Here is a 21,541-nt window from a genome sequence, read left to right on the forward strand (position 1 = left end):
GGAGCCTAGAACATGTTCCAAAGTCAACAGTGAGGTCAGTGCTCTGCAACCAGCATGATGAAGTCAACAGCCAGCCAGACCCTTCTACACAGCTGCTTCCAAACAGAAAGACCCTGAAGAAACCCGGGAATAGAAATCGCTTCTTTCTTGTCAATATTTTTTTCTGGTTTTATCTTTAAAATCCCACATGTTTAGTCCTGGAAATATGGAAGTGACACTTTTGTCAAGAAGAAAGTTATTCAGATGTCTTGGACGATTGAAAAAAGAAAACCATTAGATCACCCCAAATCTTAGAGCTTTGAACATGTCAGTGGGTTTCTGAGTTAAAGTGATCTGAGAAACAAGCACATTTCTGAGCAGGAAATCAGGGGGAAGTGTGAGCCCAGGCGTGGGGTGACCAGTTGCCACCCATTTTGTCATGAATTTTGGCCTTCTTGTCAATGTTCATTTTGCCCTCAGTACTGCTTCCCTTTGCAGCTGAGGCCGGTTGTTTATTGTTCATCCCCAGTGGCAGAGAGAGGAACCACCTCCATCCACGGTGTAAGAAGATGCATCCATGCATCTTTGACGGGTTCATTAGGCCCTGGCAAAGAGGAGGTAGAGCTAAATGTAGGCAACTTAGCACTCACACTTTCATTGAAGTTTTCTGAGTTTTGAGGGACAGTGTACATGAAGACAACATATTCTTGACAGTTATTAACTGTTAGGTGTAATTATCAACGTGTGGATTGCATTAACATTATAACAGGGGCAGGATTTACTAATATATGCAACCCTTATTTTACCATTGTACACAATGCAAGGCAAGTACTTGCTAGAATGGTTACAAGATCATTTTCATGTCTTCTCAGAGAGCAGAAAAAGAATATCCCAACATGAGAGATGAGAGGAAGGGGACAAAATCTTAGCCAAAGAGGCAAAGTCAATTTATATACTAAAGAGACCTGTGAGTGCTGGCAGAAAGGGAGCCTCTGAAAAGAGTCACAAGACTCCGGCAAGTTCGAGCTCCTGCAGAGGAGGTGGTCGAGGGCAGCTGAGAGGTGTAAATTGGCGATACCAGGGCTGGACAAATCTCCCAGCCTCTCAGAGCTGCCAAGAGAGCCTCCTTAAACAAGACCACCAAAGGAGTTCATCAGTCCTAGGCTGTGCAGTGTCCTACCTCCATTCTGCCAATACTCACCTTGATTTATGGACTCCTTTCAGCTACATGTTCATTCATTCATTCATTCATTATCAAAGACTGTGTGAGGACTCCCTGTGTTCCAGGCACAGCCTGAGGACTGGGATTCAGAGGCCAGTGAAAAAGACCTTTATCCTGGAGGGCAGAGGCCAGGTGGGCAGACAAACAAATTACTAAGAACAATACATCCCTTCATACCACCATATTATGTCATCTTGCATTGCATTCCTTTATTTATTCATCAAATATCAATATGGCACGTTCCTCTAAGCAGCAGGGATGTATCAGTGCACAAAACACAGTTCTTGACCTCACGGATCTTCCATTCTAGTGGGGAAAATAAGAATTTTTATTGAATGTACTTTGCATCCTATTTAATTATCAAAAAAAAAAAAAAAGGTTGTGAGGTGGATTACAATATCCTCCAACTAATAGATAAGAAAATTGAGTCACAGAGAGGCTGGGTAACTTGCTGGTCGCACAGTGAAGACATGGTAGTGCGTGGCCTTTGACTTGGCTGTCTGCCTCCTGGGACCACGTTCCCCTACTGCTCGTGAGAGAGGAGCACAGGTGGCCCTTCAGAGAAGTGGAAATTGAATTGCAGGTTTGAAGGATGAGTAGTAGTATTTCCAAAAGACTGTGGCACATTCTTTTCTAGAACCCATCCAAGACTCCAAAGTAAAGTCAGCTTTTTCCCCTGGCACAGAGTATTCGCCACAGATTTGCCCTTGGCCCATGGCTCCAACCTCTCTCCTACACACACAACAAGCTGCAGATGGTGAGTGCTTCCCCTACATACCAGCTCTTCTCTTGTCCATGACTTTGCTTACACTGTTCCCTCTGCTTAGACCCCTGCCCCATTTTCACCAAGCAAAGCCCTTCTCAACATTTCCAATGCAGATAGATGGTACCTCCCCCAGGAAGCCTTCCTGGACTTCCCCATCTCCTCCTCCCAAGTTTCTTAAGAAGCTCCTCTGCAGGCATCATCAAGACAGGCTGTGTTCACTTCTCTCCCTAGAGTATGAATTAGACTTGCACGACCGGTTACCTGCCTGTTTCCCTGCCAAGCAGTCCCTCAGTGCTTGGATGGTGCAGGAGTGAATGGCTCCAGGTGCAGGAGGAAGGCCACACTAGCAGAGGGCATAGCTTAGACAATGGTGAGGAGCTGGAGTCATGCCAGGTGAAGCAAGGGCCCCAGAAATTTCCTCTGGATGCGGGGTGGGGTCTCTGCGGAAGGAATGCGGGGTAAGGAAGCAGGAAGATTTGGAGAAAAAGTGGCCAGAACACAGGTGCCAAGGAAGAACCAGAAAGGCTGGGTTCTCTTCAGGAAAGAGGACCCTGTATGGCGGGCAGAGCTGGCAGGCCTGCAGAGCTCCACCCTGAGAATGTGGACAGGAAAGCGTGCTCAAGGGTGTCACCACACATGGAACAGGGATTGTGTCTGTTTTGTGTTGTGAAACAAAAAGTGTCTGAGACAGGTCTCAATCAATTTAGAGGTTTATTTTGTTAAGGTTGAGGATGTGCCTGGGAAAAAGAGACACATCACAGTAAAATCTGTGGCCCATGTTTTTCCAAAGATGGTTTTGAGGTCTTATATATGTATATATAAGCCCAAATATATATATATACACACACATACATACGCACACACACATACACAAATATGTGTGTTTATATGTGTGTGTATGGGGGTGTGTATATATATATATGTATATATGTTTCGAGGGCTTATACATATATATACCCACACACATATATAAGCCCTCAAAACCCTCTTTGGAAATACACACACACACACACACACACACACACACACACACATATATATATATATATTTTTCTTTTGAGACAAGGTCTCACTCTTTTGCTGAGGTTAGAATGTTGTGACATGATCATGGCTCACTGTAGCCTTGACTATTCAGGCTTAAGTGATTCTTCTTCCTCAGCCTCTCAAGTAGCTGGGACTACAGACATGCGCCACCGTGTAAGGCTGATTCTTTAATTTTTTTTTTGTAGGGATGGGGGTCTCACTTTGCCTAGGCTGGTCACAAACTCCTGGGTGGTCCTCCCACCTTCACCTCCTGAAGTTCTGGGATTATAGGTATGAGCCACCCCACCCACTGGTTTCAAATTTAAAGGAAAAAGAGCAGGCAGGAGGGAAGGGGGAAAGAAAAAAATGGAGGGTTAGTAGTAAAATAAGTGGCCACATTCTTGAGAAGTGCTCACTGAATCTGTATGTCACATGGGAAAGGAGAGGGTAGAAGAGTAGTCAATTATGCATTCATCTCATGCTCAGTAAATCTGCATTTGTCTCCGGATAGGCAGAAGGATGATGTCTAGTTTTGTCTTTGTCCTGTACCTGTGAAGATAAGCTGTTAATTTACATTGTCAGGGTGAGAGAGGCCACCTAGGGAGATATGTGGTCTTCTGTGCTGTAGCTATTTGTTTAGGAGCAAAAGGAAAAGCAGGCTTTTTTTTTTTTTTTTTTGCATGAGTCAGTTTCCAAGCTTAAATTTTCCCTTTGGCATAGTCAGTTTGGGGTCCTGAGATTTTATTTTCCTTTCAGAGTCCTCTAGGATCCTCACATTAGGATGGACTGCTGCAGGACAAGTGAGCTTCTTCCACCAATGCCTGCAGACTGTGGCTAATGCATGGTTGTCAGCAATGCACTGGGCTGTTGGAATGTTGGACGGGACCCGGGTGGGACTTCTCTAACACCTCTTAACATGAGCTGCAAGGCATGCAGGGCCAGTCCTGCACCAGCCAACTACATGCTGAATGCCTCTGTCCTCTTGACACAACCTGCTTAGTTGGACTCTATTCCCTTCCCCAATCTATGTAAGGGGAAACTGAGGACAGAAAGGTAAAGTCCTTTGTTGAGTAAGCAGTAGAACTGGAATCTTGATGGGGTCTACTTGAGTCTCATTATAGCCATGTTTGCCCTTTGTGATCACCCACCTTCTAATCTATGACATGAAGACATTCCACTTGAAAAACGTAGAAGGAGGCAGAGTGGGGAGAGGAAAGGGCCAGGTGGAGGCAGAAAACCTATATGGCTACTTACCAGTTGTGTGACTGCAGACAAGCTACTTACCTTCTGTGATTCTCAGTGCAGGGAAAAGGAAGACATCAATACTATCTACCTCTCAGTATTGTTCTGAAATTAAATGAGCTGACTCACAGAAATCACATAAAGCAGTGTCTGAATCGTAGGCAGTGCTCAGAAAGTGTTACTACTGCTGCTGCTATTGTTACTACTGCTGATGCTACTACTATTACTCCTGCTACCACTGCTGCCACTGCTACTGCTATTGCAACTGCTACTATGAATACAGTTACTACTATTGCTGCTGCTAGCAGTACCGCTACTACTACTGCTGCTGATGTTTCTACTAGTAAGTACCACAAGACATGGTGTTCCTGGGGTCTATAAACACATTGTTTCAAGGAGGAAGTGGTCTTCCACAGGGCTTAAAGCATCTGATTTGGAGTCAGCTCTGAGTTCAAATGCCAACTCTCCCACTACCTTCCACACAGCAAAGTCCGAGCTTCATTTCTCCTCTGTGAAGTGGGAATAACTGGCACACTGCCTGTGCCATTGCCTTACCGTAAGAAGCAAGGGAGATCCTTTATGTAAAAGTCTTAGTTTGTAGTTTCTGTTGCAATGGGAATTTATTGGGATGATGTATTTATTGAGATGCAGACGAGGAGAATGGTGGCGGGGATGATAGTTTCTACTTAGAACATTCTGAGAAACTTCTTCCATCCAAGAACATAGATGTGGAAGTAAATTGCAAAATATCTTAGGATTAGGGCCATGAGAAGGTTTGGAACAAGATCCTGTGCAAGCCAGAGAATGGAGTGCCCAGAGCTGCCTAGACAGCCCCTGTACCAACCATGCCCTCCTTTCTCGGGGGCTCTGAGATGCCCCCCTCCCCAGCCCACCCCTGCAGGGTCTCCCTAAAAATCCACCAGGAGGCAGGGCTTTCCTGGCAAAGAGCCATGTTAACTGCCTGCTTTGCTGAAAGCCCACCTCCATTCTGCCAGACGCTGAATAGCATGTGTGCATCTGTTCAATTGCAGACGAGTCTAGTGTTTGAAAACTCAAGAAATTGTGTTATTCCAGCTGGTAACTCGTCACTCAGAAGCTTCTGGATTACTTGGATCCCTAAGCACTCATCCCAGCTCCTGTCCTGGCCCTGCAATCTGTCTGCCCACATAGGTGAGGGTGCTGAGGGAAGCAGAGTCTAGAGACCACGCCTGGTCCATCTCGCTCCTCACATCTCACTGAGTGTCTCCTGATCGGTAGGGTCTTTCCTGACCTCCTTAACCGTGTGTATCGCCCCTGGTTTCTTCCTCGTGCCAGAAAGTGGGCTTCCTCCCTAATGTTTCTCTTCTGTTTGTTATGACTTGTTTATTTGTTTGTTACGACTTGTTTATTTGTTTGTTACCTGATGAGTTTCTTTCTCAACAAGACTCAAAGCTTCATGAAGCAGCTCCTCTCATTCAGTGTGGCATCCACAGTGCCTCACTGTGAGTGGAGAGAGGAAAGAGCCAGATGGAGGCAGCATGCTTGGTGCACAGCAGGTGCTTAATAAATATCTATAGCAGAATTAATGAAGGAATGAATGACTTATAGAAAAAGAAAGGGAAACAACAAGAAGAACAATAAATTGTTCCATAGAAACATAGCATCTGGGCATTGAATGGGACTTTAGCAACGACATTTACCATTCACCTCATTCTGAAGTCCCAGCTACAAAATTTGAACAAATAGCTACATCATTCCTCTTGAACAAAGCTGAAGAGATACACTCTGGACATTAGCTGCTTATTTGGTTTATTTATGAAAAGTGTGTTGGAAAGACACCTGCCCTAGGTATTCTGAGACTTGGATCCTATCTGCTGCATGGCATCGCAGGTGAGCTGAGAAAAACACTTGTATCTTAGAATTTCGGTCCTTCATAAGCAACCAGATGAAGCTCCATCACACAGTCCTTAGTATCTTTGCTTTTTGACTTTACTTTGTTTCCTTCTGTACCATGCTGTTTTTGTTTCTGCTCACTTGTTACAAAAATCAAGGCTACAATCTCTTGTCTAACTTCCTCATGAATGAATGAATGCCTTTGTTATGGGAGTTGATTCATTATAAAAGTGAGTTCAATCCCCTTTCTCTCTCTCTTGCCCTTCTGCCTTCCACAACGGGATGACACAGAAAGAAGGGACCTTGCAAGAGGCCGGTCCTGCACTCTTGAACTTTCTAGCTTCCAGAAATACAAGGCAAGACATTTCTGCACCTTATAAATTACCCAGTCAGTGGTATTCTGTTATTGCTGCACAAAACAGACTGAGACACTAGGTTAGCATAGCTAATAAGTGGCCAAACCAACATTGGAATTTGATTCCACCTGATTCCGAAATACTCCTAAGCTAGGACTAAAAGTTCTTACTTCCAGCGCTAAATCTAGTACTTCTGTCACCATCCTTCTGTGTGAGATTGGGCAATTTCCTTCTTGGAACCTCAGAAAAGCTATATGGCTCACTGAACAGTTGTTAGAGTTGAATAGGAAGTCATGGGGTCATGGTAGAAAGTACATTGTTAACTGTGAAGGGATGTGCTCAACAGTGTTGCCATCAATGTCAGTGTTCAAGGCTTAACAATAGGGTATGGAGGGCGAATGCCATGGCCTTTCATGGGACAAAAGTAACAGGCATGATGCCAACTGTCAAGAGAGGATTAATTATACCAGTGATGTTAAATTAGGACCTGAAGTTTGGCAGGTGTTACAAACACCATGTTAGGGAAACCCCCAAACCATCACAACTCCTTGTCTCCTTGCCTTCCTTTTCAGACTCCTTTATAGATAGCAGTGACCATGTGGCCCAGTCTGCCCTATGGAATATCAGAAGTCCCTGGGTAGAACTCTTTAAGAGAGACCCAGCTAGCATGGACTTCAGCCCAGCATCCATTCATTTTGCTCCTGCGCCTTTCTCTCTTGTTCTTGCTTAGAATGTAGACAGCAAGCCTGGAGATGCAGCAGCCTTCATGTGACTATGAGGATGAGTCACAACACCAAACATGGAGATGGCATGGTAGGCACCGGTTTCTAATGATTTCCAACACAACAGTTTAACATGAGATAAAAAAAATCCATTGGTGGTGAAACTCTCATTACTTGAGTTGTCTTTTATTTGCCACTGAATGCATGTAAGGATGAGATTGATGATGGCACAAACAAGGTGAGGCAGGGAGCAGGCAAGGACAGAAGAGAAAATAACTGAAGAAGCCATCTCTCATATCGCACTAAGATACATATGCATATGGACACCAGAGAGACAGCGGTTGCTACCAGTGTGGAGGTCTCATGGTCCAGATTCAAGTCCATCCAACTCCTCCAGCTCATGCTTGGCAGGGGGTTTCTAAGACTGCCAAATGCCTGACCCAGAGTGAGTATTCATTTACTGATTCAGAAAGCAGATCTTCTGTATGACTCTCCAAACACACTACTAAATGCTTTTCATGTGTTGTTGTGAGCCTGTTCATGTGCATAGGCTCATTTAAGCTTCCCTTTACCGCAAAGATGATGAATCCCATTTTACAAAAGAAAAAAGTGAGAGCTAGAAAGGTAAACACCATGTCCAAAGTTTCTAACCTAAGGCTCAAGCCCAAGCCGCTAACTCCCAATTCTGTGATTTTATTACTGTGCTGTACTGCAAATCAAATATCTGCTCCTCTCTGAAATCTGAGGGGAATCTACACACACACAGAATTGCCCACTCTCTTCTCTGTGGTCGCACAGGCCTATCTAAATCTATGCAGAATCGAGGTGAATTGTGAGTATCATGGACTTCTCCCTGGGGCTGTGAGCACCTTCTCAGCTGGAAACAAGGCCTTATCCAGCTTCATATTCCAGCACTTAGTATATTTTCTGAATAACTATCCATTCAAAAAATGAGTTAACTAATTAAATAACAAAGGTCAGATTTGGCACAATCAATCAGAGGGGCTGATAGAAAAAAACCCAGGCTTGAGCCACCAGAAACAACAATGGGGTGATTCTGAACCACCTGTATGTTTAGCATCTCTTCAACTTTTTGCAATTTTAATATAAATTTTAATATTAATAAATTATTGATCTATTAGTAATAAAATTATCATTATTGTAACATGTCCATTTTTATGTGTTCCTCACTTTTGTCTTATATCTAGAATCCATCCCAAGACTTCTAGATGTGGTAAAATCCAGAAGCATTTCTTTTGACCTGGCTCACAGAGGCCCTGTTAAGTCAGGAATACATCTTCCCTCTTGTCATGAGAGTCATGACAAGGGAGAAAATAATAATAATTATGTTCTGAACCAGATGAAGATTGCGTGTCTTATTAATAGCTGAGATATACTGTGTATACCCTCAAAGCTGGGTCAATAATGATTCGTCAGACTTCGTTACCAACATCTTTAAAAGCTGATGTGAGTCATAGGGAGCTGTTTTGCACAAGATTTGTCACCTGGATCTGAATGGGAAATGAATAACTAAATATAAAATGCCATTTTGCTGTGATTCATAGCTCTTTCAAACTGACAGACATCGTCAAGGGATATAATCTTTCCTCTATTTCTAAAGAATGCAGTCAAGGGGTCTGGTTCTTAGTTTCTTATCAACCTGAAGAAGGATCAGAGAGAATGCCTGTAAGTCAACCACAAGGAATAGCTTTTTCATTTTTACTTTCTGACAATGTTCATATCGGGGAAAGAGGCCATGATCCATGTGCTCTGTTTGTAGGAAAACGAAAGCTCCAAAATGTAATTATCTTCACCTTAGGATGCGCTAATTGGGCTGTTTCCTTTCCACAACATGTACAATTACATTTGAAAATTAACACAAGTTGCAATCCTTCCCATCCACAAATGCTCCTCATACATCATTGTAGCATATACGGATTATCTTCTATTTACCTAAGCATTTTTCACCCAGAATTGGTGGATGTGCCTTCTAATGGGTCTTCCGAGCAACATCCCTCCACCTCCACCCAGCCTCCCACCCTATCCTTTTTCTACTCTGAAACCAGAATGATCTTTCTAAAATGCAAGCCCCTCATATCGCTGCCCCCATGTCAGACCACAAGATAACTTCTGATGCCTGGAAGAGTTGTTCTCTTATCAGTGCTGCCAAGAACCTAGAATACCCGAAGGGAATGTTGTAGGCTATGCCTCACCCCAGCCTCAAGGATTGACTGAACCTGCATAGCAGGAACCTATTTAACTTTTTAACCCTAATATTTTAAACACATATTTGATCCTGTCCATCAGAACTGGTGTTTTAGAAAACCCCAACCTATAGAATAGAGTACAAGGTTTCAGGCAGGATGTAGATGGCCCAGGGCATCATGCATGCCCTCTGTCTCTGCAGCCTTATGTCTTGTCAATCCCTGCTTCATAGTTTGTGCTGTAAGAGAACAATCACGGGAAATGGCGAGTCCACTCAGTCCCTGACCTGTGTCAGTCAGCATGCTGGGCACGTGACTGCCCTGCAAAAATCCACACAGATCTGTGGTGAGTGGGGAGCTCTTGAGCCTGACACATGAGGTCAAACCTGAATTGGCAATCTTGGGCAATTAATCTCTCCAGGCTTCCATTTCCTCAATTGTAAAGCAGGATGTTGATAATAAATCCTACCTCCTGGGTTCTTGTGTGGCTTGCATGAGTTTTTATGTATAAAGCACTTAGAACAGCTCTTGACACCTAATGACTTCTGTGTACAATCAGCTAGTATTAACAATCAGTAGATAAATGACTGTCACAAAGAGGCAGGAAATATGCATTTAGAATCAGCACAGTCTGCCTAGAAGCGCCTCTTCACGGCTTCTGCTCTCCCCACACTGACTCCCTCCCTGGGCACTCAGCCCCTGAAGGCAGTGGTGGCTTGCAAAAAGGGCCTGCCTTCACAGGGCACCAGTCCCTCTCCCTAGAGTCTCCATACTTTCCCCTGACCCTGTCCTTGGAAGTCCATGCTCAAACCATGCTCAAGTGCCCCAAGCCACCTCTTCCCCTAAATACCTAGCTCCTCAGAAGACCAGATGTGAAGCCCCCTCCCAACCTGGTTACTCTGTTCTGAGAACACTTTGGGGAGTCGATGTGTGGCAAATCAATAGGCTTCAATATGTCATTAGCATCAGTGGCCATGCCACTGACTCCCTGCCACATGGAGTCAGTGGAGGTGAACACTCCCCCATAATCTCTACCTGTTCCCCTCACTGATATGGACAGTGACATAGCCTCAATCTACTGTCACACATAGTGCAAAACCAGTTTTAAGATTAGTCCTCCAGCTGCCAGCTTTCAGATTCTTGCCCCTTAGTAAATGTTTTAAAACTACAAGATATATCAGTGGATGCTAATGTCAATTTAGTGGCTACTTTCCAGATGTTTAAAACTTAAAAAGTATAGAATGGAATAGAATGGAATGAGTGTATTGCCTGTAGTGAGTATTGTGTCATATGTTTGGTTCTGTGTTATGTCTTTTGTGTGCATGTGTGCATATTGCAGTATAATGTAAAGTATATTTTTACTGTACGTCATGGGACAGGGCTGTTTATAAAACACTATCTTAAGCTTTTCTTACATAAAAAATGTTGGCGCCCCATTGACTGGAATTATCCACAGCATACTCTCTTCTCTTTCTAAGATAGAAAGCCCTTATCAAAAAAATAAAATAAAATAAAAGGACTCCCTGATATGTTTCCTCATGAGAGCACTTCAATGGCAACATCCTTAGGAATGTAGAGAGTAACCCGTGTGTTCGTAGCTCCTATCTGAGGGCTAAGTCCATCTGTCCTCATAGAATAGAACCGAGTGTGTTCTGCAGATGACTTGGTAGACAAGGGCAGGAGTTCTTGACTCCAGAGAGAGCTGTAGTAACAGACAGTGGCATGGAAAATACTTTCTGGTGTACTTGGGGAATTGTAAAATCCACTTCCATTGTTGACACATTTACATATTAGGGACTTGAAAAATAGCTGATGAATGCATTGATTTTTCCCCTGCTCCCATCTGAATACAAGCCACCCCTCTACATGTACGCACAAAGCCACCTGCCTACAATCTTATCCTTGCTCCCTTCACATACTCGTTTTCTTCTGAATCAATGATTTCCATAGCATTTTCAGTAGCAGACCCTGTGTTTCAAAGGGAGTTTTTAACAAAACCCCAACATTATCATAAAACAGATAAAAGCAACACATGAGTTCCCTGAACATTTAAATCTCCATTTTTGGATGAGGGGAGAAACCTGTAACTAGTTTTTGTTTGGTTTTGTTTGTTTGTTTTTTGAAGAACATCTGTAGCCTACCTTCAGAGATTGGTTTGAAAAATGAGTATCCGAGAAACTCTGGTAAGCTATTTAATGTCCGTCCTGAGCAGTTCTGAAGCCAGAGTGAGGTCACGTAGGAACAATGTTTTGCTGAAAGCGTACAGTCCTCTACTTTTATTATTAGTTGCACTTCTTCTAGCTGTACAACACTGAGCAAACCGTGCTGCTTCTTGGGGCTCTATTTCCTCATTTACGAATTTTCAGGATCAGATTGAAAGATCCTGGACTTTTTTTAGGCTCCATATATCATAGAACTGATAAGGGCAAATACTGAACACCTAGATGTTAATAGTCATCACAAAGCCATGGCTTGGGGTGGTAGATTGAGTCACTGCCCCAGTCTTTCCTAGTTTTTGATTTTATGATCCACTCAAAGAGGCTCCACATGTCTCTCAAGTAATTTTTATAGTATTTAACTATCCAAACCACTGAGAAACTCATTTTAACATGTCTCCTTGAGTTTACAATAACTCTAACAACTTTTTTAACACTTGACAATCAACAAATGCTTATATCCATTATTTTCTTTGATTCTCACAATAATCCTGTCTTTGGTTTATAAATGAGAAGGCAAATGCAGGCAGAGTGTCTGACTTGCTGAAGTCATCCAGCAAGAGGAAGGCTGAAGTCAAGCCGAGGTTGTCAGGCAGGATGGTCATGTGGGACCAGTTGTGAAAGCCCTGATAGCAGGTCACAGTGTCTCCATTTTTTTGGGTCAGCAGCCCAGATACCTGAAAGAGACAAGTTACCTGATCAAAGCGGAGAGAGATTCAAATCAGGCAGGCCAGGTTGAGAGGCCCCTCAGGATCCCAGAGAGATCTGATGGCGGCTGCCCCGAGATGGTGGCGGCAAGGTGGGGAGGGGGAGTGTTTCACTCGTATCTTTCAGGGAATCCTGAATCCTGCAACCAAAACCTCTTTCTTTACTTTGCCCCGTGAAGAAATGCTGACTAACCCCAAACTAAAATCTAGCCTCCTGCTGCGTGTTATGTTCAGAGGCAGAAAGAAGTCTCTTCTCACCTCCTATTTCTTCATGAAACTTTCCTCTTGGGGTTCCCTTTCCAACCTTGGAGTGGTTCTCATGAGTATTAAATACATCAGCATGTCTCTCATTCCCCGCCTCAGGCTGGAAACTGGAATCCAAGAGGCACAAGAAGGTTTAGGTGAGTTTTGTGAAGCTGCCAAATCTGATGGGCTAAATTTTCATTCTATTTATTTTATGGATTTCAAAGCTTCATATTCATTTAACTGTGAAGACAGAACTATTCCCAAGTTATTTGATAGGACAAAAACTGCACTGTGGGCAGCAGACTTTGTCCAAAGCCTGAAAAACAGGAGTAAAATGATCTTGCATTTCTTAGGATCCTCCAGCAATGAAGCGGCAGGGGGTGGAATCTGACCCATCATGGTAGAGCTGAAGGCATGAGAGATAGATATGCAGGTGCCCCAAAACACACTTGAAGCTGGTGTATTAACTTCACACATTGTTTGCCATACACAGCCATTCTCACCTCCCTGGTGCTGCTGCAACTGGCATAAGTTTCAGTGGCCACACCATCAGGCATCTTTGATGTGTAAGATGTTGATTCAGAAATATTTTAGCACAGAGCATTGGATTCCCCGCAAGGAATTCAGAGTGCACCAGGGTACACAAGGGTCTGGAAATACCTGGGCAGTGCAGGGACATGCAAGATCAACACTAGGATAAAGGAGCATTGCGACCATCCCTGGCACAGAAGAAGACTTTGAAGATTAGAAAATACTTAAACTCAAATTTAAAAAGAGGACTTTGCCCATTGATCATGTCAGAGAGGCTATTCCATGCTAAGGGAATGAAAATTTGAGGATGGGCAGAAATACAAGTGAGTCTGGCATGTTTCGTAAATCCAAGTGGTCTAATAATGTTGAATCTTCCACTTGCAAGGGTTGGGGGAGGGGAACACAATGAGGCAGCTAAGCTAGAGAATGTTAAGGAGCGTGTCCACAGAAGGCAGTGGTTTGGCATGGGCTTTCAGAGCCTAAGCAGAGTGAGGAGGGCACCTGCACAAGAGAGAGGGTGGTGATGGTGTGGGACATATATGATTGAAACATATGTAGAGGATTGATCCAATAAGTAATGGTATTAAAGAAAATGGGACCTAGGTTTTGCACTCTCAGAGAAGGGAGTGACAAGTATAGGAAAGAGAAAACTAGAATCAACCCTATGGTGCTAAATTAAAATTGGAGTTATCATTGTGAAATAGAAAGAAAAAGAGAGAAATGAGTGGAGAGAGAGAGAGAGAAAGAGAGAGAGAGAAAGAAATGTTTTAAGGCAAACTAATATTAAAATAAATATTAGTTTTACCAGATATTGACACTCCTGCCAACTGTTTTCTGCTGGAAATTTTCTATTAATTTATAAAAGTTTATTAGTCCTTTCTTATGTTGTCTCCAATTGGTTGTTAAGCCCATCAGTTAATGTTTTACATCAGATATTGTACTTTATAGTTCCAAAATTTTAATTTGGTTCCTTTTTATAATTTACGTTTCTCTGTTAAGATTCCACATCTGTTAATTTATTATCACTATGTTTTCCTTTATGTACTTGAACATATTTATAAAGCTGCTTTAAAATTCTTGACCCAACCTCTGGGTAATCTTAGGATCAGTTTTCATCAGCTATGTTTGCATAGATTGCATTTTCCTGCTTCTATGTTTGTCTATAAATTTTTATTGTATTCTAGACATTGTAACGCTACGTTGAGAGTCTGCATTTTGTGGTTTCTCTTCAGAGAGTGCTAAGTTTTGTTATCACAGGCAGTTAATTCGCTGGAAGATTAGATTGGTTCTTTTAAGGTTTGTTGTTAAGCTTTGCTAGAGTAGTTCTAGAGTACTCTCGCTCTAGGATGAGAGGCACACTGCTTCTCAGATGTGGTCTTTCTGAGTCTCAGTTGAGGTCTTCTCTCCACTCTGGATGATTGGAACACCTGTATTTCTCAGCACTGTGTATCATCAGTGATCTCTGCTCATCTCATAGCTCTCCAGAAGCTGTTTTTGCCAAAGGTTGGGTAAGTTTTGCCCTAAACATGTATATTTTAATTCCTTCTGGTATCTTAAGGGGACTGATACATAAATTTCTGGAGCTGCTCTTTTTTGCAGCTCTGTTCTTTCTGTTATCCTGAAACTTTGTAAACTTTAAACTCTAATTTCTGCCTCGCCAGCTAAGCAAACCTGTTATGCTCTGCTTGAATTCCCCTTTCCTAAGCCGTGATTCAGGAGTAGCCCCAAACATAAAGTCAGGATGGTCACAAGGTTCACCTCCCTCAGGCATCCCCCTTAGTCCAACGCTCTGTGCTGAAATATTTCTGACTCAAAACAAACAGAAGCGACTTCCTCGGCTAGGTTTGTCATTGTAAACATCAAGCCCATTTCTCACTTCCCCCCTGTGGGTTTAGGGAGGAGTTAGTTAGATCAATCACAAATGGAAACTTTGAAACTACTTGCAAAGTTGCCTAATGTATCACAAGGCAATGTGGTAGGTTGGCAGAGCTGGTACTTCTCTAATAGGCTGAAAGTCTCAAAATTAGAGCTATAAAATTTGAGTTTAGTTTACTCTAATTCCACTACATATGTCCCAGGCACTGTGCTAGCTGCTAGAGGTACAAAGGTGGATGAAATGTGACCAGTGCCCTGAAGGATATGGTCCTGCAAAGAAAAATGGCAAGTGCTGTGATGGAGGTCTCCAAGGCAACTAGGGTGAGAGCACAAATGGAGATGACCCATCTAGCTTAAAGAGGTCAGCAAAGGTGCTAAGAATGTAGAAGAAGATGATGACTGAGTTGGGGTTTCAAGGAAATACAGAAGTTGTTCAGGCTGACTGAAGTGGGCAGGGGAAATAGCTGGTGAAAAGACAAAGAGGTTCAAGCCAGCTGGCAATTTCAGTTACAGAGAGGACAACCTATACTATGGCTATAGCATATACTGGCTATACTAAAGTAAATAGAGTATACAAGCCATAGCAATGGGTGCAACACAGGATTATGTCAGGAGATACAGTCAGAGAAACAAGGCTAGCCAAGATTACAACACAACTTTAGGTCATATTCAGGCTAATAAACACAGGACTATAGCTATTGGAGCTAGAATAGTACATAAATTAGTGGCAATTATTTATGGTGTGAGGTTGCATCTCCAATCTCCACTATCCAGATCCCGTCTGAAGTTTCTAGTCCTATGTAAGACCTTGGAGACCACCAAAACTGAAGCAGAGAAGGGAGCCAGGGTGGCAAAGGAATTCAAAAAGCATTTTATTCTGGTATGGTCATGGAGATAGGCCTTCCTATCACCCCTTTGTAAAGGAAACAGCTCTATCCTTATCCCTAGGCTGTTTTTTTCCTAAAGAAAGTTCTGGCCAATCATGAGTTCTAACTATCTGACTCAGGGCAGTTAATTCACAGGCTCATTTTGCATTTACGAGCAGGTGTCTTTAGGTTGGGCTCTCTGGGAAACAGGCCCTGAGATGAAAATATCTATGCAGAAGGTTTACTGTGGTGTGCTGTCAGGATCAGCCACCTAAGTGATAAAGGAAGCAGAATTGGGCAGAGGGCGAGGTTAACTTGTCATACAGTTAAAACAGACATCTCAGCTGATTCCATGGGGAGTGCAAAAGTTGACAAGGCCCTTCAAAGACCTTTCGTACTTACGCAAAGGGCCAGGCTTCTGTTCCCCATCTCAATCAGTCATTAGATACATTTTCTCCCAGGGGAAAGAAAAAGTCCCCCAGCGTGATCCAGCTGTGAGCTGTCAGCTGACAACCCTTCCTCTGGGACATGTGGGTGCTGCATCACTGCTTCCGTTGCAGATAACCTGCTCTGGAAAGTTCTGCCCATGGGAGAAATGATAATTAGCTAGACTATTCAGACTCCAGAAATGAGCAGTAACATATGGCAAGGATCAGCCAGGTGCTATAAACAACTTGTTTGATAGAAAGCAGGAACCAAGAGAAACAGAATGTGTGAGGAGCACATTTATCCCCTGAGAGACGTTGAAGAAACTGGGAATGTTTATCTGGGGCAGGGGAAGGGGGACAGAGAAGACTAGAGGGACATGAGGCCCACCTGCAAATAGCTGAAGGGCTGACAAGTGGAAGAAGCCTCTGGAATGTTCCTCAGCACCTCAAGGGGTTGCATTTTAGGTGGAGAGTGTCCCAGCAGTCAGGGCTCTAAGTTCTCTCCTCACCCGCAAATGGGGCTGCTACTGACACCACACAGGTCTTTGGTGGGAGGAGAGCTGAAGGCGTTGTCAGGACCTGAGTCTCTGCAGGTATCCTGTTGCCCTAATAGCAGGCAGCTTCCTTGATGTAGGCTGTATCTGAAAGGTTAATTCCCTCCTCTTTGGGCCAGTTCAAAAATTGTAAGCATGACTACAGCTCAGGCAGTGATTCTCAAACCTGGCTACATATGAAAAACTCTGGGAAGTTTAAAAATATAGTGCTCAGCTCCAGAGAAGTGAAATCATGATCTCTCAAGATAGGGATGGGTCATTTTTATTTCTGAAGCGCTCCCCTATGTAAACAAAGTTGAAAAGCCTACGTCTTCCCTACTAGAGTGTTATTTGACTGAGAGGAAATCAGAAGGGTCATTCAAAGGATAAATGAAAAAGATTTCTGTTGCATAATGAGATCAATAGGAAATGATTAACCCCAAGGGAGGTAGCCTCGGCAAAACATAGCAAGCAAATTGATCGCTACAAGCAGGATCTGTGGCCCCAATGCTGACTGCATTGAATCAGAGGAAGTGAAGTTTTGTTTAGACAACGCGATCCAGTGCTCTATTTTAGTGAAGTAAGCGGCTTGATGAGAATAGAGTTTCTTTACACTTTCTCATGTAGCAGGGACTGTTCTTCTCAGAGACAGCCCTTACGCCCTCTGGGGCTCTAATATACTATTAGGTTGTTTCAGTAACAAAAATAAATTATACATGTTGAAGAAAATGTGGAGATACAGAAATGTGTGAATATAGAAAAATATAAAGTATAAAGAAAAAACACCAAACTTTTTTCCAATTCCATTATCCAAAACTAGTCATTTCTGTAATCTTGCCATAATATACATAGGTAACATATACACTCCTTGTGTATATGTGTGTACATACACATGCACATATATGTATGTATGTATTTATCTGTGTATCAGATGCTGTACTACTAAGCACTGTTGATTAATTATTTTGAAACCACAAAACGGTTTGAAAGGTTGTCTCACCTAGGGTAACAAAACAGTTATTATCATGAGGTTGTTGTGTATTAACATTACACAACACAACATTACACAACATATTAACGTGTGGTAAAATGCTTAAGACAGTGCCTGGCCTGTACTAAGGCCTCAGTAAATATTAGAAAGAGAAGAGATAAAGAAAGAGAGGAAAAGAGGGAGGAAGAGATAAGGGAATTTACCCATGTTAGAAAGAGGCTGAAAGAAGGTGAGGAACTCGCAGTTTGTCAGCCTCAGCACCATTGGCATGCTGGGCTGGAAAATTCTCTGCCATGCGGGGGCTGTCCTGCAATTCATAGCATCTCCAGCCTCTACAATTCCAGACCAGCAGCCTCCCATCCTCTAAGGTATCACAGTCAAAAATATCCTCAGACATTGCCCTGGGGGGCAAAATCACCTCCAGTTGAGAACCATTGACCCAGATCAATCATATATGAATTCTTGTTCTTTTATGAAAAAAATACATTTTAATCAAATGCATGTGTAAAACATCACAGTTGAGATCCACACACCATCTTAAATTCTGCGTTTTTGCTTAATGTCACATCATGATATTGCTCCTCATCATTAAACATTCATTATAAATGTCATTTTTAGTGGCTGCATTATATCCCAGCCTTCCAATGTACTGTCATTTTAATGACACAATATTGTTAGACAGGTTGTTTCCGCTTTGTGCTCTTACCGAAAAGATCATCTTCCAAATACATACCTACACACATATAGGTCTTTGTCTACATTTCTACTTCTTTTCACTGGGTAAATTTTTAGAAGTGAAATTACTGAAATAAAGTGATCGAGATCCTGAAGAGTCTTGACAAATATTACCACATTGATTTCCAAAACAGCTGTCCAAGTCAACACGCCCACCAACAGTCATGTGGGTATTTGGAATGCATGAGATATGGGGACTGGCATGGTTTTGATTTGAACTAACTGAAGGGGTCTTTTAATCTACACTTCCCAAAAGTCAAAAATAAAAATTTAAAAATAAAAGACAACACACGCCATGTGGCGAGTGGTATTGCTCACATCACAGGTGATGTAACTGTGCATAACTTCAATAAACTTCACAGTAAAGGAGATGGTTCTGACATCAACTCTATTTCTGTTCCCTAAGGGACTGAGGGAAACCTTAAATAGTCTAGTGAGGAAAATGTATCTCTCATTTCTAGAGAGTTACCAGCCCTGCTGGGAGCCACACGATGAAGTTGGAAATGAAATACAAGGCTGGTGGTCCAGTTGGCCACATGTCAAGCTCAGAACCATGATGGATATCTGATTTCCATCCCACTTGAAAGTGATGTCCAAATCTTCTACAAGAGGAATTATGAAAGAATTTGAAGTATTCTTTTTTTTTTTTTTTTGAGACGGAGTCTTGCTCTGATGCCCAGGCGGAAGTGCAGTGGCACGATCTCAGCTCACTGCAAGCTCTGCCTCAGCCTCCCGAGTAGCTGGGACTTACAGGCACCTGCCACCACACCCGGCTAATTTTTTGTATTTTTAGTAGAGACGGGGTTTCACCATGTTAGCCCAGATGGTCTCGATCTTCAGACCTTGTGATCTGCCTGCCTCGGCTGAATTTGTAGTATTCTAGAATTCTTATAGAAGGCAGAAATCTGCTGCTTCACTCCTCTATTTGGGGGAGAAACTTTCAGAATGGAACGGGAACTCAGATCTACTTATAGGCGGCCATGAAACCCTGAGTCAGCTATGGAGCTTTCCAAGCCCAGATATCAGGTTTGCACCTGGGGGATGAATTCCAGCCTCTCAGAAGACTGGTCTGGCATAAGTGCTCTAGGACCCTCAGACACCAGGCCTCTCCCACTTATTCTTCATTTTCTATGGGAGGTCACATAGGCTTCTTGGACAGTGTTTACAATCAAGGGTGGAATAAACGAGCTAACAAAGAAAACTGACTCGTCCAAGTGGGCTATTGGCACAACCCAACAGAGCTGAACATATACATTCTGGATGTTCATTTGATAAGTAATTCCATTTCACAGACATTCATTAGTGTTAGTTTAATGTCTGTTGTAAGTACTGTAGAGGATTAACACGACACTGTCTCCATCCTCCAACAGTTGAGAAGATTTTTAAAAATATGCAATTATCTAGAATGTTAGGCATAAAGCTAAAAATAAGTCTATTATAAACAGAGTGCCCAGGGACTTCATTGCAAGGACAAAAGATTGCAGAGCACTTAGCATGTGCCAGGCAGTGTTATGAGGGCTTCATGCTGAGTCAATGCATCTCATTTCACAATGCCATTCTGAAACTGATGCTGTCATAGACAACTTGCCCAAGATCCCACAGCTGGTAGACAGAAGAGCTGAAGGATGAGCCCACTAGCTGGATCCAGCATGATGGCTATGTTGTGCATGTTGCTTCTTGTTCACTAGGGGTTTAGGAAGAGCCTCGTGAAGCTAAACACAATGGAGCTTTCAGAGGTAAAAATTGAAGGACAGATCTCCCAGATAGATCTCCCAGATAATCGGTACATAACCAAGTAGGCAATAGGGAAGTCATAAGTATTTTTGGGCAAGGGAATCACATGATCAAAACTGAACTCTAACACAATGAATCTGGAAGGAATAAGTGGGAGAAAGGAGACACTGAAAGGTGGTAGGGAGATACATATGATGGAACAGTTAGGCATGCGGCTGTCTTGGAACGATGGGAGGGTGGCTGTAAGATAAATACCAGGCTTTAACGAGCATGGTATTGTGTTGTGATTATCATACTAGCCCACTTATATATTTATTCACCCAGAATACATACATATATATATCACAAATGATCCTGGCACATATAAGCTACTCAATAAAAACCTGATTTTCTGAGAGAAGAAATAAATGTCATGCCTCCAGGTTATCCTGTAAGTCTGCAATAGGATATTGTTCAATGCCCCTGTGTGTGTGTGCTTGTGGTGTGTGTGTGTGCACACGCATGTGGTGTAAGAGCTGGAATTTAGCCCAGAGCTCCATGTACACCACTTTTTTTGCCGATAGACACTGGCTTCCATCTGTAATTCTGAAAACCATGACCAAATTTGGTCTTTGAAGTACAGAGGCTCAGAGCTTGAATAAAGGTTGACATAGCAAGAGTCTGCAGGACATGGGCCTCTCTGAGCAGCAACACCCAACCCCTCCTAGTCATCAGAAAGTCTATAGCCCCAGAAGGACCTTTTTGATGCAGAAGTGAAACGCAAATTTTAGCTAAAAACAGAGCAATGCAATATGATGCCTCCATGCTAGTGAGCCCTACATGTGGGCAAACCAGGAACCCTCCTGCATTCCATGCCCATTCTGCCTGTGTATGGCAGTTGTTCCATCCCCATCTCAGTGAGCAGGAGCTGGATAACGATTTGTGCCCAGGATTGTTAGAAAGAATGACTTTGACTTCACATTGATCAGAGATTCAATGCAAGTTTTGTCTCTGATAAGCCACCAACTCTTGGGCAAGGTATTTAATTCCCTCTGCCCTGGTTTCTTTCTTTTCTTTTCTTTTTTTCTTTTTTTTCTCTCTTTTCTTTCTCTCTTTCTTTTCCTTTCTTTTCTCTCCTCCCTCCTTCTCTCTCTGTTTCTTTCTCTGTCTCTTTCCTATCTTCCTCTCTCCTTCCCTCCCTCTCTCTTTCTCTCCCTCCTCTCCTTTCCTTTCCTTTCCTTTCCTTTCCTTTCCTTTCCTTTCCTTTCCTTTCCTTTCCTTTCCTTTCCTTTCCTTTCCTTTCCTTCTTTCCTT

General features: G+C 42.8%; 1 long non-coding RNA gene across 1 annotated transcript in view; it reads right to left on the reverse strand.

Annotated features, from left to right (window-relative positions):
* Nucleotides 1-12,054: 12,054 nt before the first annotated feature.
* The window catches only part of LOC105509045, a 16,063-nt gene continuing 6,576 nt past the window's right edge, over nucleotides 12,055-21,541 (reverse strand). The window contains exons 2-4 of the long non-coding RNA XR_001001370.1: nucleotides 16,765-16,896; nucleotides 16,230-16,407; nucleotides 12,055-12,279 (exon numbers count right to left, since the gene is read on the reverse strand). This is a non-coding gene — a long non-coding RNA (uncharacterized LOC105509045). The remainder of the gene's footprint in view (nucleotides 12,280-16,229; nucleotides 16,408-16,764; nucleotides 16,897-21,541) is intronic.

This window comes from Colobus angolensis, unplaced genomic scaffold (assembly GCF_000951035.1).
Source record: "Colobus angolensis palliatus isolate OR3802 unplaced genomic scaffold, Cang.pa_1.0 Scaffold17, whole genome shotgun sequence".
NCBI classification, from domain to species: domain Eukaryota; kingdom Metazoa; phylum Chordata; class Mammalia; order Primates; family Cercopithecidae; genus Colobus; species Colobus angolensis.